The following is a 22,042-nucleotide window of genomic DNA, read 5'->3' as shown; positions in this document are numbered from 1 at the left end:
CATCTTCCCTCCTCCTCTCATCCCTTCCTCTCCCCCCCCACCCCCTGTTTCTCCATCTCACCCACTCCCTCTTCCCCCGCCGCTGCATCTTCCTATTCCCTCCACGCCGCTGCATCTTCCTCTCTGTTTCATGTGTTGATATTGTCACCGCCCCCCTTTCCCCTCAAATACACCCATTCCTCCCCTTCACTCCTTCCCTCTGCTTCTCAGTCCTTCCCTCTTCCCCTCAGTCCTTCCCTCCTCCCCCTCACTCCTTCCCTCTGCCCCTAAGTCCTTCCCTCCTCCCCCTTACTCCTTCTCTCTGTCTCTCAGTCCTTCCCTCTTCCCCGCCACTCCTTCCCTCTGCCTCCTCATTCCTTGTCACCGGACTCAACTCACCCTCCTTCCTTCCTAAACCCTTTCTTGCACTTCAGCTCCGAAACTCCCTTTCTTGCTCATCACTTACTGTAAATACTTGAAGCGCTCATGTTCATTCCCTGACCATTGAGCCTCACTACACACTCCGTGATTTCATTAGTCTCTCACTGCTGCATTCACATCCAAATTCCATTTCTTATACACACTTCCAGATTCAATTCACAAAGCCTTGCAGCTTCCAGTCATCCTCATCGAACGGTACAGTGTCACCAGCAAACAAGAGTACAAGTAATTCTCACACCCAACCTTCTCTTGATAGGAATAGTCTAATATCCAATGCCCTTCCTTGTATTTATGCAACAGCACACACCATAACGAACGACCACGGACACATCTGTCTAGGTCCTACATTCAGATGAAAGATTTCCTTTTATTATTTTCCATACACACCGTTGCCCTTGCACTCCATGCTTACTCTCAACAGCATCCAGCAAAAGCTCCACATAATGCAGTTTTTTCCAGCATTTTCCATATTTCTTGTTTGTCTACTGTCATGCCTTCTTCAAGTCCATGAAAACTGCACAGCACACAGTTTCTTTCCCTTTTCTAAAGACATTTCCATGATACATCTTGAGGAAGAATAGTCGGTCTACACACCCTCTCCTCTTCCTACACCATCTCATTCCTCTCTTATATATCATTCCCTAGGTTCTATCCCTACTATCCTACAATATATCATTTTCAATACAATGAAAAGACAAATACAAAGACAAATACCCCAATGACAGCCACCTACTTCTCCTTTCCTTTATTCATGGGATCTGTTATACCTGAATTTCAATCCTCTGGCATTCTACCATCCTTCCAGGCGAATCTACACGTTTTGTGGATCCATTTAGTCACCGTCAGTCCAAAGTATTTCAGCATTTCGCCACACACTCCCTTTATCTTATTGCTGTCTCCATATTAACTTTCCTCATTTCCTCACATACATATATCCTTCTGGGCCTTTCCTCTTCTCTTACCTCACTTATTCTCCCAGCCATCCCACAACCACATACACCAGCACTACATCCGTTCTGTACATTTAACACCACATTAAATTTCTCTTTCCATTTGGTCATTTTCTCTCTCACTCCTCTCCACTAACACTGTCACTTTTATCTTTCATCCCATTTCTACCTCCCTCAACACGCTTTAGTATTTTCCTGATCCCCTTCCACTGGTTTCGAACACTCCCTCCACTTTACTCTCAGGCTGATTCCAACCCCATTCATGAATTCAATAAGTCACATCAATTTTTTACTTTTAGACACTGACCTAAATTTCCGCCAGTAACACGTAAACATCACCTTCCATTACTGTTATGGCCTATGAGACGAGGTGCTTCAATCGATACTCGTAAAAAATCAGTTTATCATGTTCTAATGTGTGACAATATTTCCTCTAAAAACTAAATTGTGTCTGATACTGTGTGTGTGTGTGTGTGTGTGTGTGTGTGTGTGTGTGTGTGTGTGTGTGTGTAATTCACCGGGTCGGTCAGGATCACTTGATGGTCGTGATCGTCAGCTTTTACCCTCCCGGAAGGGAGCTGAGAGCTCATATAGTCCGATCTAATGGCAAGGCTGTGACCTTCACACACGCACACACCCGTCCCCTTGCTCAAGGGGGACAGTAACCACCCACTTCGTCAGTGAAACTTTTCGCAACCTGAGTGAGGCGCGAACTCCCGTCCACCAGTTGGCAAGCGAGGTGTGTGTGTGTGTGTGTGTGTGTGTGTGTGTGTGTGTGTGTGTGTGTGTGTGTGTGTGTGTGTGTGTGTGTGTGTGTGAGAGAGAGAGAGAGAGAGAGAGAGAGAGAGAGAGAGGAAAAAAAACTTCGGTGCAGAAAAAAAAAGTAAAGACAGGTAGAGTGAGAGAAAAAGGGTGAATGGTTGAATCAGACAGCCAGACCGCCGAACGTCTCATACACCCACATTTTGTATCCCACATCCCCCACACTCAGCCCAGACCTCAACTCCCCCCTCCCTACCCTTATCCCTTCCCCCCCTTTCCCCCTCAGTCCCCCCTTGCTCCCCCCTTCCCCTCCGACCCTCCCCTCCCTCCCCTCTACCCTTCCTGCCTCGCTGCTTCCTGGGTGTGTCGACGGGAGGGAGGGGAAGAGATGTGATGAGGAAAAGGTGTGAGAGAGCTGTTGGAGGGGAAGAAGAGGTGAGAGGGAAAGGTACGAGGGAATGAGGCCGGGAGGAGGAGGGAAGGCTGAGGGAAGAAGTGGGAGGAGAAGAGTGAAGTGGAGGGGGAAGAAGGGGAAAGGAGTGAGGGGAGCAGAAGTGTTGGAGGGGAAAGAGAGTGTGAGATATATGTGGCAGGGAAAAGAAGACATCAGTGCCATGGGACGAGGTGGCGTGGCACTGGAAAGAGGGGAGGAGTACTGTAAGAGGAGACCAGTGTGTAGTTAGAAGGAGTTAGGAGCCATACAGGGGGTCTGGTGGTCAGGGAGAGAAGGGAAGAAGTCAGCAGAAAGCTACGAGGTAGGCAGCATACTTTCCTTATAGTTTCATCTTGCACATTACGGTACGTCTTGCTATTGTCTTGTCTGTCTTTTATATTTTCCCGGTACTAAGATTCTTTACATAAATAACATGGAACAAAAGCATTTGGGGGCCGAATGCTAATCGCCCGCCTAAATGTGTTTTTGACTAAGATTCAAGCTACCTGCAAAACAAATTTGAATAAAATTCGCGTAATTCTACGGAATTCAGTCACCGCGTTTCAGTAAAAAGTCAATCCATATTAAACCTTAGAGGTACCGTACTCAATGGAGCGCATCTCCCCAACATGGGAAACGTCATTTCCAAACCACTCTTCATAATGGGTTAAGTTTTCTCATCATTGATTAGGGCTTTGCAAAAGGTGTTTTCCGGATGCAGAATCTGTAATACGATCCGGATCGGTCCCAAAAATTAAACGACTGTTCCCTGGGATATGGGCTACCTACCCACCAAATTTGGTCCAAATCTCTCTTTTAGTTTTTGAGTAATCCTGCTAACAGACAAACAAACTAACAAACAAGGGTGAAAACATACTCTCCTTGTCGAGGAGAAATATATATTGCGGCTGGCATTCGATCGTCTTTGATTAAATCTTCACCACAAGTAACAGGCTTCTGCATATCCACATAGTTGCTATTGCCTGAAGGTTTGGTGAAAATTCGTCCACAACTTTTCGAGATATTTTGGGAACACACACACACACACACACACACACACACACTATATCACATTGCCTTACTAAAGGCAGGCGATAATGAGGGGCAGTATTAACACAACACAGGCGGAGAATAAACAGGGTAGGAGAAGTTGCTACGAAGCCTTCTTAAAGTCCCCTTCACACCTACACGATCTTTTAACCGACCGCAGCGCGATTAGAGATAGTGCTGCGGTCAGGTAGTCATCGTTTGGCATCGCAACGCAGTCTAGCACATCGCCATGGAGTCCTGGAACTTCAGGATTTTTTAATGCTTGCATAAAAAAAATCGTGGACCTAGGCGATTGTCAAATCCATCAGAGAGCAGTCGGGGTTCAATCGGGTATCATCGTGAGTACAGTCCATTTGCAGTCCTGATAAACCGTGGTTTCATCGCCGGGAAAAAAACCGTTAACGAGATGTGGCAACAGCGTATATACAATTGGTATAGGCGCACACAGCCATAAAATGTGTGGCGTGTGACTCCCTCAAGTTCACAGTCTAGTGCGCGCGTGCCCTGACCGTAACATACGTGTCTGTCTTGCTAGTATGGTGGTCACAGCTGATCTGATTCAAGGAGGGGCATGGGGGCCTTTTTATATTGTGCCGGGGCTTCCACTGATGGTCGTCTCATAATCGCAGTGTCGTCGTCCTATCGTCTTGATGCAATCGTTCTTATCCATGCACTGTCGGTGTGTAGTCGGGAACCGGAAATGACCGTTATTTTTCAATTTTGTACCCATCCGGATGCAGGCGTAGGGGGTTCCCAGTGCCATCTGGACACCATCGTCATTCGTCTCAGTGTGCGCGTAGTGTTATCAGATTGGGTCAAAAATCGCACGATTTCAGGGCGATTTCAAGTCGCTGAGCTGTCGTTATCACAAACGTGAAAGTGTGAATGGGGGCTTTACTGACGAGAACACGGACCATCGCGTCTGAAGGAGATGGGAGGAGGAGCTCGAGGAAGTGGAGCGAAATGGAAATATAAGTGGGGTAACAGGACAAAGACACAGGATGGACGAGGGAATGAGACGATGAGGGAAATATCGAGAATGTAACGAGAAGCTTGGGATGAAAGACAGTGGCGTGCAGGATTTAAAAAAAAAAAAGTGGTTGATGGTGGGTTATCATGTTGGAAAGGCGAAGGTGGAAAGAAGAGTGGAATCAGGGAACAGAGGAGGGAAGAAACTGATTCGTGAGTGAGTGTGGGAGTGGAAGAACATACGGTCGTATTCTGTTTGGTTTTGGATATTTCTTAACACCTTTCCCTTAGAGATTTATTCTTCACATTCCACTTCAATATCCCTTTAGATGTCACTGGTGTATTAACTATGTCGATATTGAAACAACATAAATCGAATACAGGAGAATGCCCGTGTAATAGGAGGAATAAATCGCTAAGGAAGAGATGCCACGAATCCTCCTATGCCACCTAGAAAACAGCCCAAGGTGTTGTTCTGAGGAAAGAGCCTAAGAGATTACCGGAGAAGACCAAACGTCGGGGTCAGGATGGGAGGAAGGGAGGGGAGGATATGGAGGGGGGAGGGGAGGTAATGGAGGGATGGGGAGAGGATGGGAGTAGGGGAAGGGGATGGAGGGAAGTGGAGGGGAGGGAGGGATACGTCACTGAGATGATGACATTGAAAGACAGACGAGGAGGTGAAGACGCGCAAAGGTGGGGGAGGAGGGGGAACGGTAGCTGAAGGGGTTAATATAGAGGGATGGAAAAGGAGAGGGAAAAGGAGGCGGAAATGAAGACGGAGGGGAGGAGACTGGTGGAGGAGAGACTTACGAGAATGAGAGGAGACTGGGATGGATGTAAAGACTGCCGAGTGAAGGAAAAGGTGGTACATAGAGGAAAGCTGGAGAAAAAGAGGGGAATGGGGCACTATCACAATCAAAAGTTCGACGACGAAGGCGTTATATACATTAATTTTTTTGTGTATGTGTGATGGCAATAGGACACACACACACACACACACACACACACACACACACACACACACACACACACACACACACACACACACACACACACAATGTCAATGAAGGATGCTCTAACACTCGGGAAAAATGAGAAATAGTGGAGATAGGATACGAACTTTCGCTCATGACTACATCTGAACCTGCAAGAAGTATATACAGTATATAACAGGATAACTACTGACCTATAATGATAGCAACTGGTACTATTATATATCACTCCTGTAAAATTTCCTCCAGTTTCTTCAGTCTTGTTCGGTGTTACTTCTCCGTGTTTTCCTGTATGGCTGATTCGGGAAGGTCTAATGTGTAAAGGAGAGCCTTCTGCTTTCGTATCCTCTTTTTAAACTCTGTGTTAAGAATATGTGTTTTCTGTTAACATTATGGGAGCACCGCGTAACATGGATCGTTAGGTCTGTCTGTCTGTCTGTCTGTCTGTCTGTCTGTCTCTCTCTCTCTCTCTCTCTCTCTCTCTCTCTCTCTCTCCGCAATACACCCAATTGGAATATACAGCTAAACCTTTGACGGCGGATCGTTTGCATGAAATGAATAAAACTGTTCATCACGAGCACGCTAGGCTAATCGTCACAGCTTTCGACATTCGTAGTGCCTCGTGGGTTGCCTGAGAACAGCAAAAATCGTCTGACACTAGCCATAGCAGCAACGCCAACACTTTCTCTCCGAAATAGTCCTGCAGTAAATGATTAAACTCTTCAGTCCGTTGACGTACTGTTTATTTTATTCTTGTGATCTCAGACGATTGTGTTCATCTTGAGACAGACATTTCGAACCCGAGGGATTAGATATAACCTTCAGTAACCACCTCGTTACTAGGTCTTCATATAGTTGAGTGAAGTTGTGTAGAAGTAGCAAGAATGTAATACAAGTACAAAGGCACTATACAGATGCGGGACCATCAAGGCCATAATATGGGTCATAATTAAAGTGTACGGGAGGGAATCACGCGTTCGGCATTCCTTCAGGCAGCGGTCCTTAAACCTGAGGTGCGTGTACTCCTTGGGTCCTTGGGGGTGCGAATCGTCGTTTCTGGGGGGTTAGAAACACGCCAACCAATAATTTCAGAGTTGTTACATTAAAATTCTGTAGCCATTGTGTGTCTGCATGGTTGGCTGTAATTTTAACTCTCTGAAGGTAGTATGACGCTACCGTGTTATCGTACCATCTTTGCTGTAATGTGAAGTTGCTGCCAGAGTAGATATTTACAAAATATCTAATAATATTTCTGATTCTGGGTGCGAAAAGATATTTTGACAACTAAAGGGGGGCGAATACTAATATAAGTTAAGTAGCACTCCCGCAGGGAGTGACTGAAGGACTGGGCCCTCCAACGGATGCTCCCTCATCTAAAAATTCGTCATTGTGGCAAGGGAGTTAAAAATCCTAGACGTGTTTTTCCTGACCAAGCAAAACTGCGACAAAACTCGGAACTTGAAATCATGAAATGTTTCGAAACTGCAGACACGGCAAATATTTTTTCCTCTCATCCAGAACTGTTTAAGCGTGGGAAGAGCTGAAAATTGAAGGGACGCAGAGTTAACCTTGATACGACAAACTATTCTGTCACTCATCATGTGAAATGCGAATGGAAATGACACGTAGAAAATGCAGGAGAGTATCACCATAATTATTTTAATACCTTTAATCTGGTGACGTGTTTTACTGAGTTATACCAGACAATTTTCAGCTTTGGAGAGATCATACACAGTGGAGGGATAAATGAGTGTTATACGTAAATTCTACAGAACAAATAGTCTCTCCTAAGCTTAACAAAATCCTGCAGAGAAAGCAAGAATAAGATGTTTAAAAAAGGGCATTGAATTAAACGGCTTAGGAAGTAACTGGATGAAGCATAGGACTATAAGGCTGTGTGTTTACATGGATATACATACAGTAAGTACGTATATTCCTTACTACAAATACATTAACTTAGTATTCAGAATTATACATGTTCAGGAAAATCATGCCTTACATTGAAAAAATACAAAAAAAGTGTGTGTGTGTGTGTGAGAGAGAGAGAGAGAGAGAGAGAGAGAGAGTAATGAAGCACTGGGGTAAGGGTTAGGGACGTATTCCAGTACTCGTTTTCTTGTTGATTATGGCTCCCTAACACCACCTCCTTACCGATTTATTTTTCTATGTGAGTGGTTGATATGATACGTTATTTATGCAGAGTATGGCGCTATTGGGATGATTTAAGTAACACAGAAGAGGGGAGTAATAAGCAAAATTAATCGCTTAGGAAAAGGTGTTAGGGAGCTTCCTTAACCGAGAGAGAATTCGGGCCCAGCTGTCCTAGGAGGCTTCGTGGCATCTCGTTTTAGCTATTTATTATTACTATTATTATTATTATTATTATTATGAACTTCACCTTCTCTTGTATGTTTGCTATTTATATCATTAAACACCTTCAACCCGAGGACGTTATCTATAATTTAGCATAGATCTCTTTATAATTTTACTAAGTTTTGGAGAGACTTTTCGATCTGAAGAAGTTAAAAACATGCTTGTATTGTCATCAGTTGAGGAAGCTCCCTAACACCTTTTGTTAAGCGATTTATTTTGTTCATGACAGCTTACTCTCCTCTTCTGAGTTATATACAACTTTTAAATAATATTCAAACTCTGCATACATAATATACAAGAGGATACTAACCACTCACATCCAAAAATAAATCGCCATGGAAGAGGTGCTTGGGTGCTTCCTTAACCAAATACGAGCCACAGTCTTCATTAGGCTCTTTATTACCAGGGGGTTGCACAGAAGATGAAAAGAATCGTCTGGTTGCAGCAAGTGTTAAGTACAAAAAGACGTTAATGTCTTGAAAGGGTTAATATCTCCTCAGGTTGGATCAATAATACAAGGGAATATCAGTAATGTGTAGAATATTATCGTTGTGGTGAGGTGGTAGTAAGAAATATCCACAGCACTCAAAATACGTAGGTTAGTTCCAACCCTAAAAGATGATATCCAGGTGCAAATAATGAAAAACTAAATAATAATAATAATAATAATAATAATAATAATAACGTAGCGAGTACAATTTTTTTTTTACCAATTCTAAAAGACCTCCTTCAAGCACTTATGTCACTGAATATTTTGCTTCTCTCTATTTTCCTGTACGTCACCGCTGATAATTTTCCCATCCTGTTCATATTCTCCTGTCATCAAGCCCTAATGATCTTGTAAACTACGTAAGGCCTGTATGGTCTGTGTATCTGTGTAACTCTGCTCAGTAATGCAACTCGTTCTTTGGAGTCGTGGTAATATCTTCTTTTTAGCGATTTAGTCCGCATATTACACCTCAATATCCTCTTGTATATTACTGATGCAAACACTGTCAATAAAAAAAATATATATATATATATAAAACCTAAATAAAAGCTAACCACAACTTATAATATCTTAAATAAGTTGCTAGAGAAGAGGTGTTAAGAAGCCTCCTATGCAAGTACAATTCATATAAACAAGCATCTCGTCCTAAATCTCATACTCCACCTTTCTCCCTCCCTTCTCCATCTCTCCACCCTCTTGACACCTCATCCCACCTCTCTTTTTCCCCACCAATTTTGCAGTAAAACCTCCGCCTCCTCCTTCACCTCCACCACAATGCTTCTCACGGGATGCATTTCACCATCTCATTCTGCATCCGCTTCGCACAATACTCCTCCTTCCCCCCTTCCCCCTCATTTTTTTTCTCTCTCTCTCTGCTCCTTCTCTCCCTCTCCCCCTCCCCCTCCTTCTGCCTCCCCCCCTCCCTTTTATTCCTCTTTCCCCCCTTTCCAGCCTCCCTTCTATTCCACCTCTTTTTCCCCTTCCCTTCCAATCTCCTCCCTCCCTATTTTTTCTCTTTCTCACTGCCCTCCCCCCCCCTCTCTCTTTCTCTCTCTCTCTCTCTCTCTCTCTCTCTCTCTCATCACAGTCGACATACAGCAAGTTGTCTGATGTCGTTTTTACTCTTTCCTCTCACCTGACCTTCCTCAACACCAGTCTATTTTTAACAAGTTTTTTTTTTTCTACTAATGCCTGTCTTCCTAATATATTTTTGCTGATATTTGTGTCGCTTACGTTAAACCCGACACGGAAGTTGAGAGATGTTGGCAGATCGTGAGTGCCACAAACAAGGCGGAAAAACTACCAACACAACAAAAATCTGATATGGATGTTGAGGGACGTTGGCAGATCGTGAGTAAACTACCAACACAACGATAATCTGATGTGAATGTTGTTGACAGATGTTGGCATGAATCTGTTATGGATGTCGAGAGATGTGGGCAGATCGTGAGAGAGAGCCATCAGTGAGGAGGGGACGACTGCCAACACACCGATTACCGGATTACAAACACTGACGTTGTGAATCTATATTACTGTCACACACACGATGGACCCACCTGAACCCCAACTTGTATCAAAGCTGCTGAGATGGAGGCGTCCCACTGAAGGCTTCGTAATACCTCTTCCTTTGCGATTTATTTTGTATAGCGCACCTTATCGTTCTCTTATATGCTGCTTGTGTGTGTGTGTGTGTTTTTTTTTTCATATCGACATAGTTTCATTAGTAACATTCAGGAAAACAGTGAGGTGTAATATGAATAAATCGTTCTGTAATGGGTGTTACGAAATCTACTCAGCCACTCAGAACACTCCCCAGTCCTACGGATACAGTCAGAGAAAAAATTTCGCCTACTATTCCACTGCGTCTACTTCACTCTTAAGGAATGTCTGCCACTTTCCTCTCTGACGCATCATGACTGTGAGAATCATCTATGGGCAGAGAGTCATATCACACCTTTCCTTGGAGACGAAAATGAAATGTAAATGAGGTTAAATATTAGGCGAACATTTGATACCAATTATACGTACAAGATTATGATCTAAAGTATTAAAACGGATTACACAGAAGGGGCCAATGATATGCTAAATGATCAGTATAGATCGGCCTGTCCCAAGAGAATAATCTGAATGCGCCTAAGACAACAACACTAGGGATTACTACAAGCAAGGGATATACTTGTGCTGGGTAGGCCGTAAATACCGCTCCACTAGCAAAACAACTGGCGGTATCTTGTGCTGTGGAGATGGCTGTCCGCTGGTGTGGACGTGGGAGTGGCAGTGGGGGTTGGAAATGAATAAATGATGCAGGACTGACATGGATAACGCTGATTGAGCCGTCCCCACAACACACAAGAAGTCTTCCGGCGGAGTGTAAGAAGAGCGTTATACAGGGTGTAACGCGACGTATGACAAAAACTTACACCAATGACCTATCATGTAGTTTTGAGTATATTTTGTTCTATAGACATATGTTTTCTGCGATCCCAGTTCAGTACCCAGCATTCGGCTGTTTTGTGTAAAATCTTCGTCTCTTTCATGTGCCATTGGGTGAGAGCTTCGCAGGGCGACGGGAGACGAGTATTGTTAGCTTATACTGTACTGTACATGAAAATCCCATATCCTATCAGTACACACGAGTTTTAAGAAGATACTTTACGTAGTCTATTGATTCTTTAACATCAAGGCATGCATTCATGCAATTCTTTTGCACAAATCGACTGTAATTAAGGATTAAATTCAAATTTTATGGCTTGCAAGGGAGTAGGGAGGGAGGGAGGACAGGCTGGTGTGTCGTGCCAGTTATGTAATATTTGGTTTGTAGGATGTTGCTACCAGCATTATCATAACACCCACAGCTCATTCAGTGAAAAAACGTTGTTCTAAAGGGAGATTAGCCTCACTTTATGTCAGGAAGAATTTTATTTACCACAGTTTTTCTGCTGCAAGAAAACGTGGCGCCATTGGGTATCTCCACCTGTGTTCCTCTCTGCAGAACTGGCATTATCATCGCAGAATCCGTTAAAAAATACACGATGTCTGCATATTCTTCATTGCTGTACGTACGTGGCATGCTGTTTCATGAACATGTGAAGCTGAACCCGGTGAACAACAGAACGCGGAGAACAGTATTTGAAATGTGTGCCTCCCCTGCAAATGTTCCCGTTCAAATGACTGGACGCAGGATTGCCAAGTCCTTCTCATCAATCTCGCTAGTCTAGTCCTGAAAATTTGCTAGAATGTCGCTAGATAATAAACACTGCAAAACATCGCTAGAAAATACGATAAAATCTCTAGAATATCGCCTAAAAATGGTAAAAATATCCAGAATGTAGCTAGATATTATGTTGCCAGACGTTAGTGCCGCAAGTAGAAGCAAAAAAATAGGTCTAGCTGCATAGTCGTTACATTGGCAAGCCTGTGTCACTGTTCTCACGTCAACATCATATGAAAAAAATGGTGCCACGTTTACTTGCATCAGAAAAATTGTAATGAATAATAATATTACTCCTGACTTAGAATGATGCTAGTTACTCGATACAGTAATGTTCTTTCACTGAATGAGCTGTGGGTGTTATGATAATGCTGGTAGCTACATCCTACAAACCAAATATTACATAACTGGCACAACACACCAGCCTGTCCTCCCTCCCTCCCTACTCCCTTGCAAGCCATAAAATTTGAATTTAATCCTTAATTACAGTCGATTTGTGCAAAAGAATTGCATGAATGCATGCCTTGATGTTAAAGAATCAATAGACTACGTAAAGTTTCTTCTTAAAACTCGTGTGTACTGATAGGATATGGGATTTTCATGTACAGTACAGTATAAGCTAACAATACTCGTCTCCCGTCGCCCTGCGAAGCTCTCACCCAATGACACATGAAAGAGACGAAGATTTTACACAAAACAGCCGAATGCTGGGTACTGAACTGGGGTCGCAGAAAGCATATGTCTCTAGAACAAAATATACTCAAAACTACATGATAGATCATTGGTGTAAGTTTTTGTCATACGTCGCGTTACACCCTGTATATGGACCATCGTGTACTCTGGCATCCTCATCAAGGCGGGCTTATCAGTGCTGGGTAAGATCATGGGTTATTTTGCAGTAATCATTATCTGTTGTGTCAGATTCATTCGCATCAATACCCGGATTGTAAGGGGCATAGGAGGCTACGTAACACCTTTTCCTTAGCGATTTAGCCTTCACATTACACCTCAATATCCTCTTATATGTTATTAATGCAATCTACGAGTATGTCGATATTAAAAGCGACATAAATAACATGCAGAAGAATGCTAATACATAAAATGTGTGACAGGTGGCATAGCAGGCTTCGTAGCGCCTCTTCCTTAGCGATTTAATTTGCATTTTGCACATTAATATTCTTTTTGTTATTTACTTTGCTTTAATATCAGAGGAGTACAAAGGAAAGCAAACAGCAACCGACCTACTGGTCCTATCGAGGCTGTTTGTTGCAAAGAAGACGATGCCTATGATATCTAGTACAAGCTGAAAATAAGGATAGCAAAGTAAGACAGCTTGTATCGGTAATATGCACGAGGATACCGAGGTGTCATGTGAAGAATAAATCGCTGAGGAAGAGGTGCTATGAAGCTTCCAATGCCATACAGAATGCGACTCCATTTGTGCGCCTGTCTGATGTTGATCGTTCAGTATCTCGCACAACAAATAGACAATACGCATATGGCCATCAATATTATAATTAAAACCTAACGGGTAAAACAACGCCTGTATGAACCGATAATTACAGGTGATGTTCATTTACGCAACACATTACTATCACAACACAGTGTGGCGGTAAATTTAGCGATGGAGGCCCAACCTTCGATAAATATCTTAATGAGCAATGCACCAACGCACACCCGGAAGCAATATCGTATATATTTTTCGTACAGTATTTCAGAATATTTGGACATCCTCTCCCTCCCCGTTCACATATTTTGCGGAAAAGCGTCGTATGTTCGTAAAACCTTTTCCTCAGCGATTTGTTTTGTTTTCTCTTGCACCATACTGGAGAAGGTGGTGGCGGACTGGTTAGAGAAGTGGTCTGCTATCCGAATGGACGTGGATTCGATCTCCGGCTTAGGCAGGGAACAGATTAGGATTTTACCGACCTATCACGAGCCTCGCCAACATTGCCATAAAACCCCGCCCGCTAATACCAATATACCTTTCCGTAATGAGACAGCCCTACCATGTATCCGATATGGACGGTGGGTGTAAGCGCCGAAGTGATGGCACGTGAAAATGCAGAGTGGTATGAAGACTGCTGGGTTTAGGGAAGGGGATGTCTGGCCTATACCCGGAGTCGGACACATAAAAATACGAGAGAATATTTAGCTACAGTAGCCAAAATAAACCGCAAAGGAAAAAGCGCTACGAGGCCTCCTATGCTACTTAAAAAACGGCTATAATAATCTGAACTCTTTGTACAGCGGGCCGTATTGTAAATGGCATAGAAGTTTTCGTGGCAACTTTCCCTTGGCGATTTATTTTGCATATTACACCTCAATCTTCTCTTGTATGTTATTATCGTTTTATATTGACCTACTTAGCATCAGTTATAAGGTGCGGAATAAATCACTGAGAGGAAGGTACTACGGGCCAGTATTTCACATTCTCTGACACCGATTCTGTCCCTCACCCTTCGGCCGTATTTTCGTTGACTTCGTAACACTATCTCTTCTGCGATTTATTTTGTCTATCATGCCCAAATATCCTCTTTTTAGTTACAAATGGGAAAGACGTAGATATACAAATATTCTCAGGCTCGTGTCACTCCTTCTTAGGTGAATAAAATTAGCCTATATGGTGTTAGCTGGGATAAAATACTAGAGCTGTCCCGATCATGAGAGGGACGGAAAATACATATATATATAACACATACAGCAGAGAGGTAACCCGAAATATGCAATAAATAAATAAATATATAAAAAAAATGAGAAAAAATGGCCTGGGAAAAAGTGCCATACGGTCTCCCATACCAGTGTGTTGCGTTAATATGCACAGGTGAATACGAATATTTACCTGGGCTCTTCGTGCGTGTTTCGTTATTTCTGGACACTGCTTGGACACGGAAGGGCATCGGCATCTTAGCTCTTCGTTCGTGATTCAGACGGTCGTGTTCTAAGCGCCTCAGGACTCTTCGTGACACATTTATCTCAGCAATTTATTCTGCAGATTACAACTCGGTATCCTCTTGCAGGAAACTGATGTCAAGTTATGTCTTATGTCGATATTAAAACGATACACAAAAAGGAATATTAAGTTGTAATATATGTTAACAAAATCGCTCAGAAAAGGGTGCTACGAAGCCTCCGATGCAACCTACGATATAGTCTTTAGCATCTTAATTTTTCGTATGTATTTCACTACGTTTAGATACCTCGTTCGCCGCTGGGAGTCCGTATCTCAAGTTTTCGTGCAGTATTTCAGAATTTTTAGACTCTGTTATCGATACTTCCGCCTCCCGCCCTATGTGTTTGCGAATTTATAAAAGCAAAATGTTTTCACCTAGCGCTACCACCCCCCCTTGCCCACGTCCCCTCCCTCAGCCCCCCATTCCCCTTCTTCACCCGCCCTCTTCCTCAGCGATCCTCACTCCATCCTTCCCACACTCCTCCTTCCTGTCCCCCTTCCACATCCCCTCCAACATCCCTCCTACTGCCTCCCCTCTGCTCGTCCCTCCCTTGCGTCCCCCTCCTTGCCCCTCCAACGCCCCCTCCTCCCGCTGTCCCCCCCTTCCTTCCTTTCCCCATCCGTCTCGTTGACCCCTTCCCTTCCCCTCCAGTCCCCCTTCCCCCTCTCGCTGCCACTCCTCTATCCGCCCACTCCCGTTACTTTCCCCGTCTCTGCCCCTTCCCCATCCCCCCTCCAACACACCTCTCCCCCTCACCCTTCACCCAGCCTAACATCCCCCTGATCCCGCTAGTCCACCTGGCGATGACACGTCCTATTCTCTCCTTTATTTCCCTTTGTTTTTGTCTGGCTACACGTTTTATTCCTTTTGCTGGGTATATTTCTCTCGTGTAGCAGTGTTTTGGTGTGTGTTTTTAATGGAGTTGCCGTTTGTAGGTGTTTCTGTGTTTTGTTTTCTCCATTTGTGGCTTATTTAGTTCTCTGTCTTAACCGTGTGTGTGTGTGTGTGTGTGTGTGTGTGTGTGTGTGTGTGTGTGTGTGTGTGTGTGTGTGTGTGTGTGTGTTTTATTGGATGGTTGGTAATGGTGAAACCTGTCTACATTTGTGTATATTAATTTCTCTTCGTTAATATATCGCCACCATGGACGAGACCAGATCTGGCCAGAGCACAGGGAATATCGCTTTGCCTTTTGCCAGAGGGGGGTTCCCTACTGCTGTCCACGTACCAGGTAAAAAATAAGTACTTGCGCCATCTACACAAACTCGTAATGAGCATACGCACTGAAATTAATTAATGTCTGTATTAACCCCATACAAGGCTGTCTTCTTGTATCTCGTTTTTGCTATCTCTAGATGATTGTATTCAGCGTTGGAGAAACTTCCCGAACTGGAGGAGTTAGGTACAACTTTCTTTCACCCCATTACTAAGACAGGATCATCCTAGACATCTAAAATAGTTTGATGGCAAGATACGTCAACACACTGAAGGAATCAAATCAACACACGTGTCAAGTTTTAGCACCATACTGTAATTTGTTAGGGTATTGGAACTCTACTTTTGCAGTATGTCTGTATATCCACACTACATGTAGCTGCTATGAAAGTAGTAGTTAGTCTATCTATTCTATCTATTGCCAGACGCCTCAATCCCGTTTGGGGTGGCCACAAACAAATTGCCTCCACGTTGCCCTGTCCCCCGACATTTCACTGCCCTGCTCCCAACTCACACCCCCCTCTCTCATATACCTCTCCACCCCATCCCTCCATCTCATCCTCGGCCTCCCCCTCCCTCTTCCCCCCTCCACCTCACTCACATACACTCTCTTCGTCAGTCTCTCACCCTCCATCCTCTCCACATAGCCAAACCACCTCAGTGTGTTCCTCATAACGCTTCCTATCACATCCACATCCACACCACAACGCTCCTTTATATCCTCATTCGTCAGCCTGTCTCTCCATGTGACTCCACCGGCTCCTCTTAAATAACTCATTTCCACTTCTCCCACTCTTGACTTGTGTCCTTCCAACAACGTCCAAGCTTCACATCCATACGTTAGAGTTGGTATCACAATAGTGTCATGTAGTAACTTTTTCACTTCCATGCTCACTTCCCTGTTTCTTATCACTGCTTTCAAAGTGTCACGGTTTTTTTTTTTATCACGGTGTTTTTAAAATAATTGCTTAAATATTATTTAAATTGATAATATTATTCAATAATATTGACGAGCAGGGACAATGATTGTCTTGCTAAATCAAGCAACGATTACTTTACGCTGGCCTGCTTCGCACGATTCTCTAGGAACGAGAATTTATAAACTTTCTCAACAGTACACAGCAGAGACTAATAACTCAATTGCTGTTTATAGTACTGTTAGCCTCTGGAGAAAGTTACTTCACCCCTGACAATAAATAACTAATACTAATAATGATATCAGGTTCTTGCTGATGCTTAACTCCTAGGAGGCAAAACGGATTTTAAGTTTAATACACAGACTGGCCTAAGTACCAGTTATGAAGGTAAACGTTTATGCAAGCTAGGAGCTATATGGGAAATAAGTTTAACTGGAGAAATTAAACAAGAGTTTACATTACATTAAGCTCAAGAAAAAGAACTGTTAAATTTATTGATTACAAAATAAATTTAACGTAACATTTCAAATCAAATTAATGAGATCGCACTCACTCACTCACGCAAAAGCTAAATACTTACGCCTAGGAAAACACCTTAATTAAACTCTTAAACCTAGGAAAATACAAAAAGGAAATACTGGTCGATGAATGCTGTGTATCACCAAGGTGGGAGCACTGGGGATTCCTGTGAAGTGGAGTTTGGGTACTAGCTGACCTCTTACACGCTGGCACAGGACCTCTCTCCGTCACAGCAACAACTGGACTGAGTAAGTCGTGGGAAAGAAAAAGGGAGCAGTAGGCCGCATTTTTTAACGGTCGAGTGAGCGAAACGCGCCCAAAACAAATCGCTCAGCGGAAGCGCTAATGTCTCACACAGAGACGATCACGCATGACAATGAAAAATTGATTTGACAAAGCTTCCGTCCGAATGAGCGGTTAACAGAACGATAAACAGTGAGTTTTCCACTAATAGTTCGTGGCTTCTCACAAAAGGGAAATGTCGCGAATTTGATTCGTGACACAAAGAACCAGCAACCTTTCTTCCCTGATGTACCCTTTCAAGCACTTCACCCTCCAAACGTCCATCCTTACTCATCACACTACCCAAGTACTTAAACGTACTCACATTTTCCAATTCCTCACCATTCAACCTCGCTGTACATTCACTGACTTCACCTCTCTCAAAGACCATCACTTTACTCTTCCCTACATTCACCTTTAGATTCCGTTTCTTACACACTCTCCCAAACTCATCCACCAAGCCTTGCAGCTCCCCTTCGTCTTCACTCAACAACACAGTAGTTAGCGTTGTTTGTATATTATTAAAGGTATCTGTCTATCTATCAGTTTGTCTGTCTACATATCTGTCTGTCGAGGTCTCGCTGATATCTTCTTCATTTCTGTGAATTCCCTCACGAAGGGTGACTACAATAGAAGGGTTGGCAATGCAATAATATACTGCAATAAGTTTATCATCAAATTTTCCGAGTACGAATCCGAAATTGCACGCTGTTATTCACTGCTCTGGGATCAATACACGAGGTGAAGTCGGGATCAAAAGTTCGCTAACACTCCCCTGTCAGGTGTGGCGATGGAAAGTGTTACAAGAAATATTTCTCTGACAGCAATATGAAGCCTGCCACAGAAAAGTACGATAAAGAAGGGTACTCTGTGACTTACAGGGAGACATGAGAAATTTGGCTGGCAGAACATACCGTAGTATTGGCAGGGGACTGTTAGCCAACTTTTGCTCGTGACTGTGCAACCGGGGACAAAAATTCGCCAAATATTCCACCGCTTCCACTTCACACTGCCCTCGTCTGGCTAACACTCCTAAGCTGAGAGGCTTGGCATTTTTCTTTGCCCATGGATGATATGCCCCAAGTGTAAAGTATACAATGTGGAACAATGGGAAACTTTCATCCCAGACCGAGTATGTATGTATGTATGTACAGTACGTATATATGTATGTATGTTTTAAAGGGCAGGGACGAGAACGAACGGCATTGTTAATTATTGGAAAAAACTGGCAGGCTGGAAGGCCGGGCTGAATAATGTTCTGGTGGAATGTAGGGCGGGGGAGGGATTCACAGACGTACTTAAAATCGATGCCATGTCGTAACTATTTCACTTTGCAGAAGAACTATTTCACGTTTCTCAACCTGATGCAGATCCTAACCTCTTTTAGCTCCGTTGATGCCATGCTGAGGGGACGATTTGACTAGTAACCAAGGAGACTCATTCCTACCTCAAAACCAAGGCTCATTTAATATCATGCAAACGCGACTTAGTGGAGTGACTTAATTCCGTCAGATGAAAACAGACTGACTATAGAGACACAGGAAGTTTCTGTACTCCCCTTTGCTTGCCCTTCCTAAGAAAAAAAAATGACAGTTTTCTTTGTTATCGTAGGAGGGCAGATGACATAGGAAAACTCAACATTCTCCTTCCTTAGTTCTTCCTGGGAAACACATCACAGGCCTTTATTCTCGTGGGCTTTGGTGACATTCCAGTACCTCTTGTTTAGCGATTTATTTTGCTTATTACAACTTATTGTTCTCCTGTGTATTTGTATGTCAACACTGACTGCATGAATAACACACAAGAATATGATAGCGCACCACATACAGAAATATAAACTGATAAAATTGAAGTGTTAGAGGGTCTCCTTGGCAGACGATAATATGAGCCATAACCTACACTCCAGTCACTTTAACTTGGCCTACATGTTTGTCCTCGTGCAGCTTACGTAACGTGTCTCACTGGCAGAAGACAATACCGCGGTTCTGTTTCTTTCCATAGCACTTTTTCGAGACGGGCACCATACTCTAACGTTCATCTCTTTCTTGCTTCAACACAGCATTAACGATGGAGGCCAAGTTAAAGTGAAAAGAGCATAGTAATAACGAAGAATAGATCGTCAATGTTTTCGTGAATCTGGGCCGGAATTCAGACTTAAAATCTGTCGTATTTATAGTCTGCTTTTGAAGGAAGGAGAAGAAAAGTTAAAATTTTTGTCTTTTGTTTCCTACCCCCCAAAATAAATATGAAAAACAAGAAGAAAATTGGCATGATATTTTGATCATGTCTGAGAGGCTAAGGACATCAAACTACAGGATCTTTTATGTCTCTACTCCTTCCTCTAAATTTACAGGCCTAGCTTAAGACAGGGCATTGATGGCAAATATGTTCGTGAATATGAAAGCACGGAATCTTTTTTTGCCTCTACTTCGTCCTCTAAACACAAGCCTGAGTTATGACGGGGCTGTGATCGTAAATTGGTTCGTGAATGTGGCCTGGGTGTAGCAAAGAGGGGGGTGTCGATACCAGTAGGGGGTGTAATGGCGCCCCGATACGAATGTGGGAAGGCTAGGATTATTGGGCAGAAAATTTCACATGAGAAAGGAAACTGGATCGAGAGAGAAACTTCGTGTTTTTAAGCGAGCATATTCGTGTTTTTGAGAGAATATTTGTGTTTTTAAGATAATATTCCTGATTTTAAGAGAATATTCGTGTTTTTAAGAAAATATGCGTGGTTTTAAGAAAGAATATTCGTGTTTTTAAGAGAGAATATTCGTGGTTTCGAGACAATATTCGTGTTTTTACGAGAATATTCGTGGTTTTGAGACAATATTCGTGTTTTAAGAGAGTATTCTTGTTTTTACGAGTGACTATTCGTGTGTTTAAGAGAATATTCCTGTTTTTGAGAGAATATTCCTGTTTTTAAGGGAATAGTCGTATTTACAGAAGTGAATATTCGTGTTTTCAAAAGTGAATATTCGTGTTTTTACGGGAGAATATTCGTGTTTTAAAAGAATATTCGTGTTTTAAGGGAGAATATTCATGTTTTTTAGAGTGAATATTCGTGTTTTAAGAGTGAATATTCGTGTTTCAAGAGAAAATATTCGTGTTTTTTGTGAGAATATTTGTGGTTTTAAGAGAATTTTCGTGTTTTAAGAGCCAATATTTGTGCTTTTATGAGAAAATATCTGTGTTTTTAAGAAAGAATATTAGTTTTGTTCATGGAATATTTGTGCTTTACGATATCAGACCATGTAATGGGGGAAAATGGACAGAAAAGAGGAAATGAAAGAGGAAATTATGTATTAAAAGAATATTCTGGTTCTCTGATATCCAACCACTTGAAGGAAAATAATAAAAATTAAATGAGGAGAAAGACTTACCGTATATGTAAAAGGATTTTGGACTAAGAGAGATTATACTGATTTCTATATATTAAACACAGTGATGAAAACAAAATTAAAATAGTGTAATATAAAAAGAAAAATTTGATGTGCTCCAGATAGATTAATAAATGATGTTCAAAAAATTATTGTGAAGATTATGTTAAAGGGGACACTGTATTACGAGAAAAAACAAAAAGAAGGAAAGAAAAAAGAAAAATAATGTTGCGAGGGAGTGGTGTGGCTGATGCAGGTGAAATTCAGTATCGAAGAAAAGCAAAAATGAAAAATGCTCCAAGTGGATGCTCTGTTGGCTGGCGTGAACTAATACACCAGTAAAGGGCGCTTTGTAAGCGCTTGACGAGCGAGCGAGCGTTTGTACATACATCTATTATCATAATTTAATCTTGGTGTAAACTTGCAGTATTTCTGGTGAGGTAAGTGAACAATAACAGATGAATAATTTAGCTAGAATATTTACTTTCTCACGTTTTCTCTCAGAATGTGCATAAAGCGAGGCGACGTAGTATTTATCACACGTGCAATGTTCAGTTTTCTGCTCCCGGCTTGCCGTGTCAACGAACTGCGTCGGTAAACGCTTGGCTATTGACCGAATTATAAAACCTAGAAATGGTGCAATTACTCTTGCTGATTTCACCCCCCCTAAACATAGAAAAAACGTTCATGTAAAATTATGAGCGTAATATCCGATATTTAATTGTTAGCATTCATGCAAAAACATAGTTACTGCAGGAAATATTTTTTAATTCGATTTCATAGAGGAGCATGTCAACTGAAGCCCTCGGTACATTCTCTTGGAAAGCTGGAATTCCATGGGGTTCCCTTGGTCTCAGGAGTAAGTATATAGCTAAAAACAAAATTTATTGAATGTATCTACTACCTGCTGAAAGAATCTCTCCTCTATCTCACATAGTTGGAAAGTTATTAACATCCGAAAACCAACGCGGTCGGGCCGTGTTGTGTCGAGCTGGGCTGGGTCGTGTAGGGCTGCTCATTTCTCAGCTGAACATCGCTTAGCTATGCTTGTTCGCTTCACTTGCTGTGCTCGCTGCTCGTTATGAAGAACAGGTGCTGAAGTGGGGCGCCTTCACGTGGTGATACCGA

This window comes from Coenobita brevimanus, chromosome 6, assembly GCF_032717465.1.
Source record: "Coenobita brevimanus isolate Jiangsu-jjx chromosome 6, ASM3271746v2, whole genome shotgun sequence".
Classification (NCBI taxonomy): domain Eukaryota; kingdom Metazoa; phylum Arthropoda; class Malacostraca; order Decapoda; family Coenobitidae; genus Coenobita; species Coenobita brevimanus.
The sequence above is the reverse complement of the archived record's forward strand: the minus strand, read 5'-3'. Positions refer to the sequence as shown.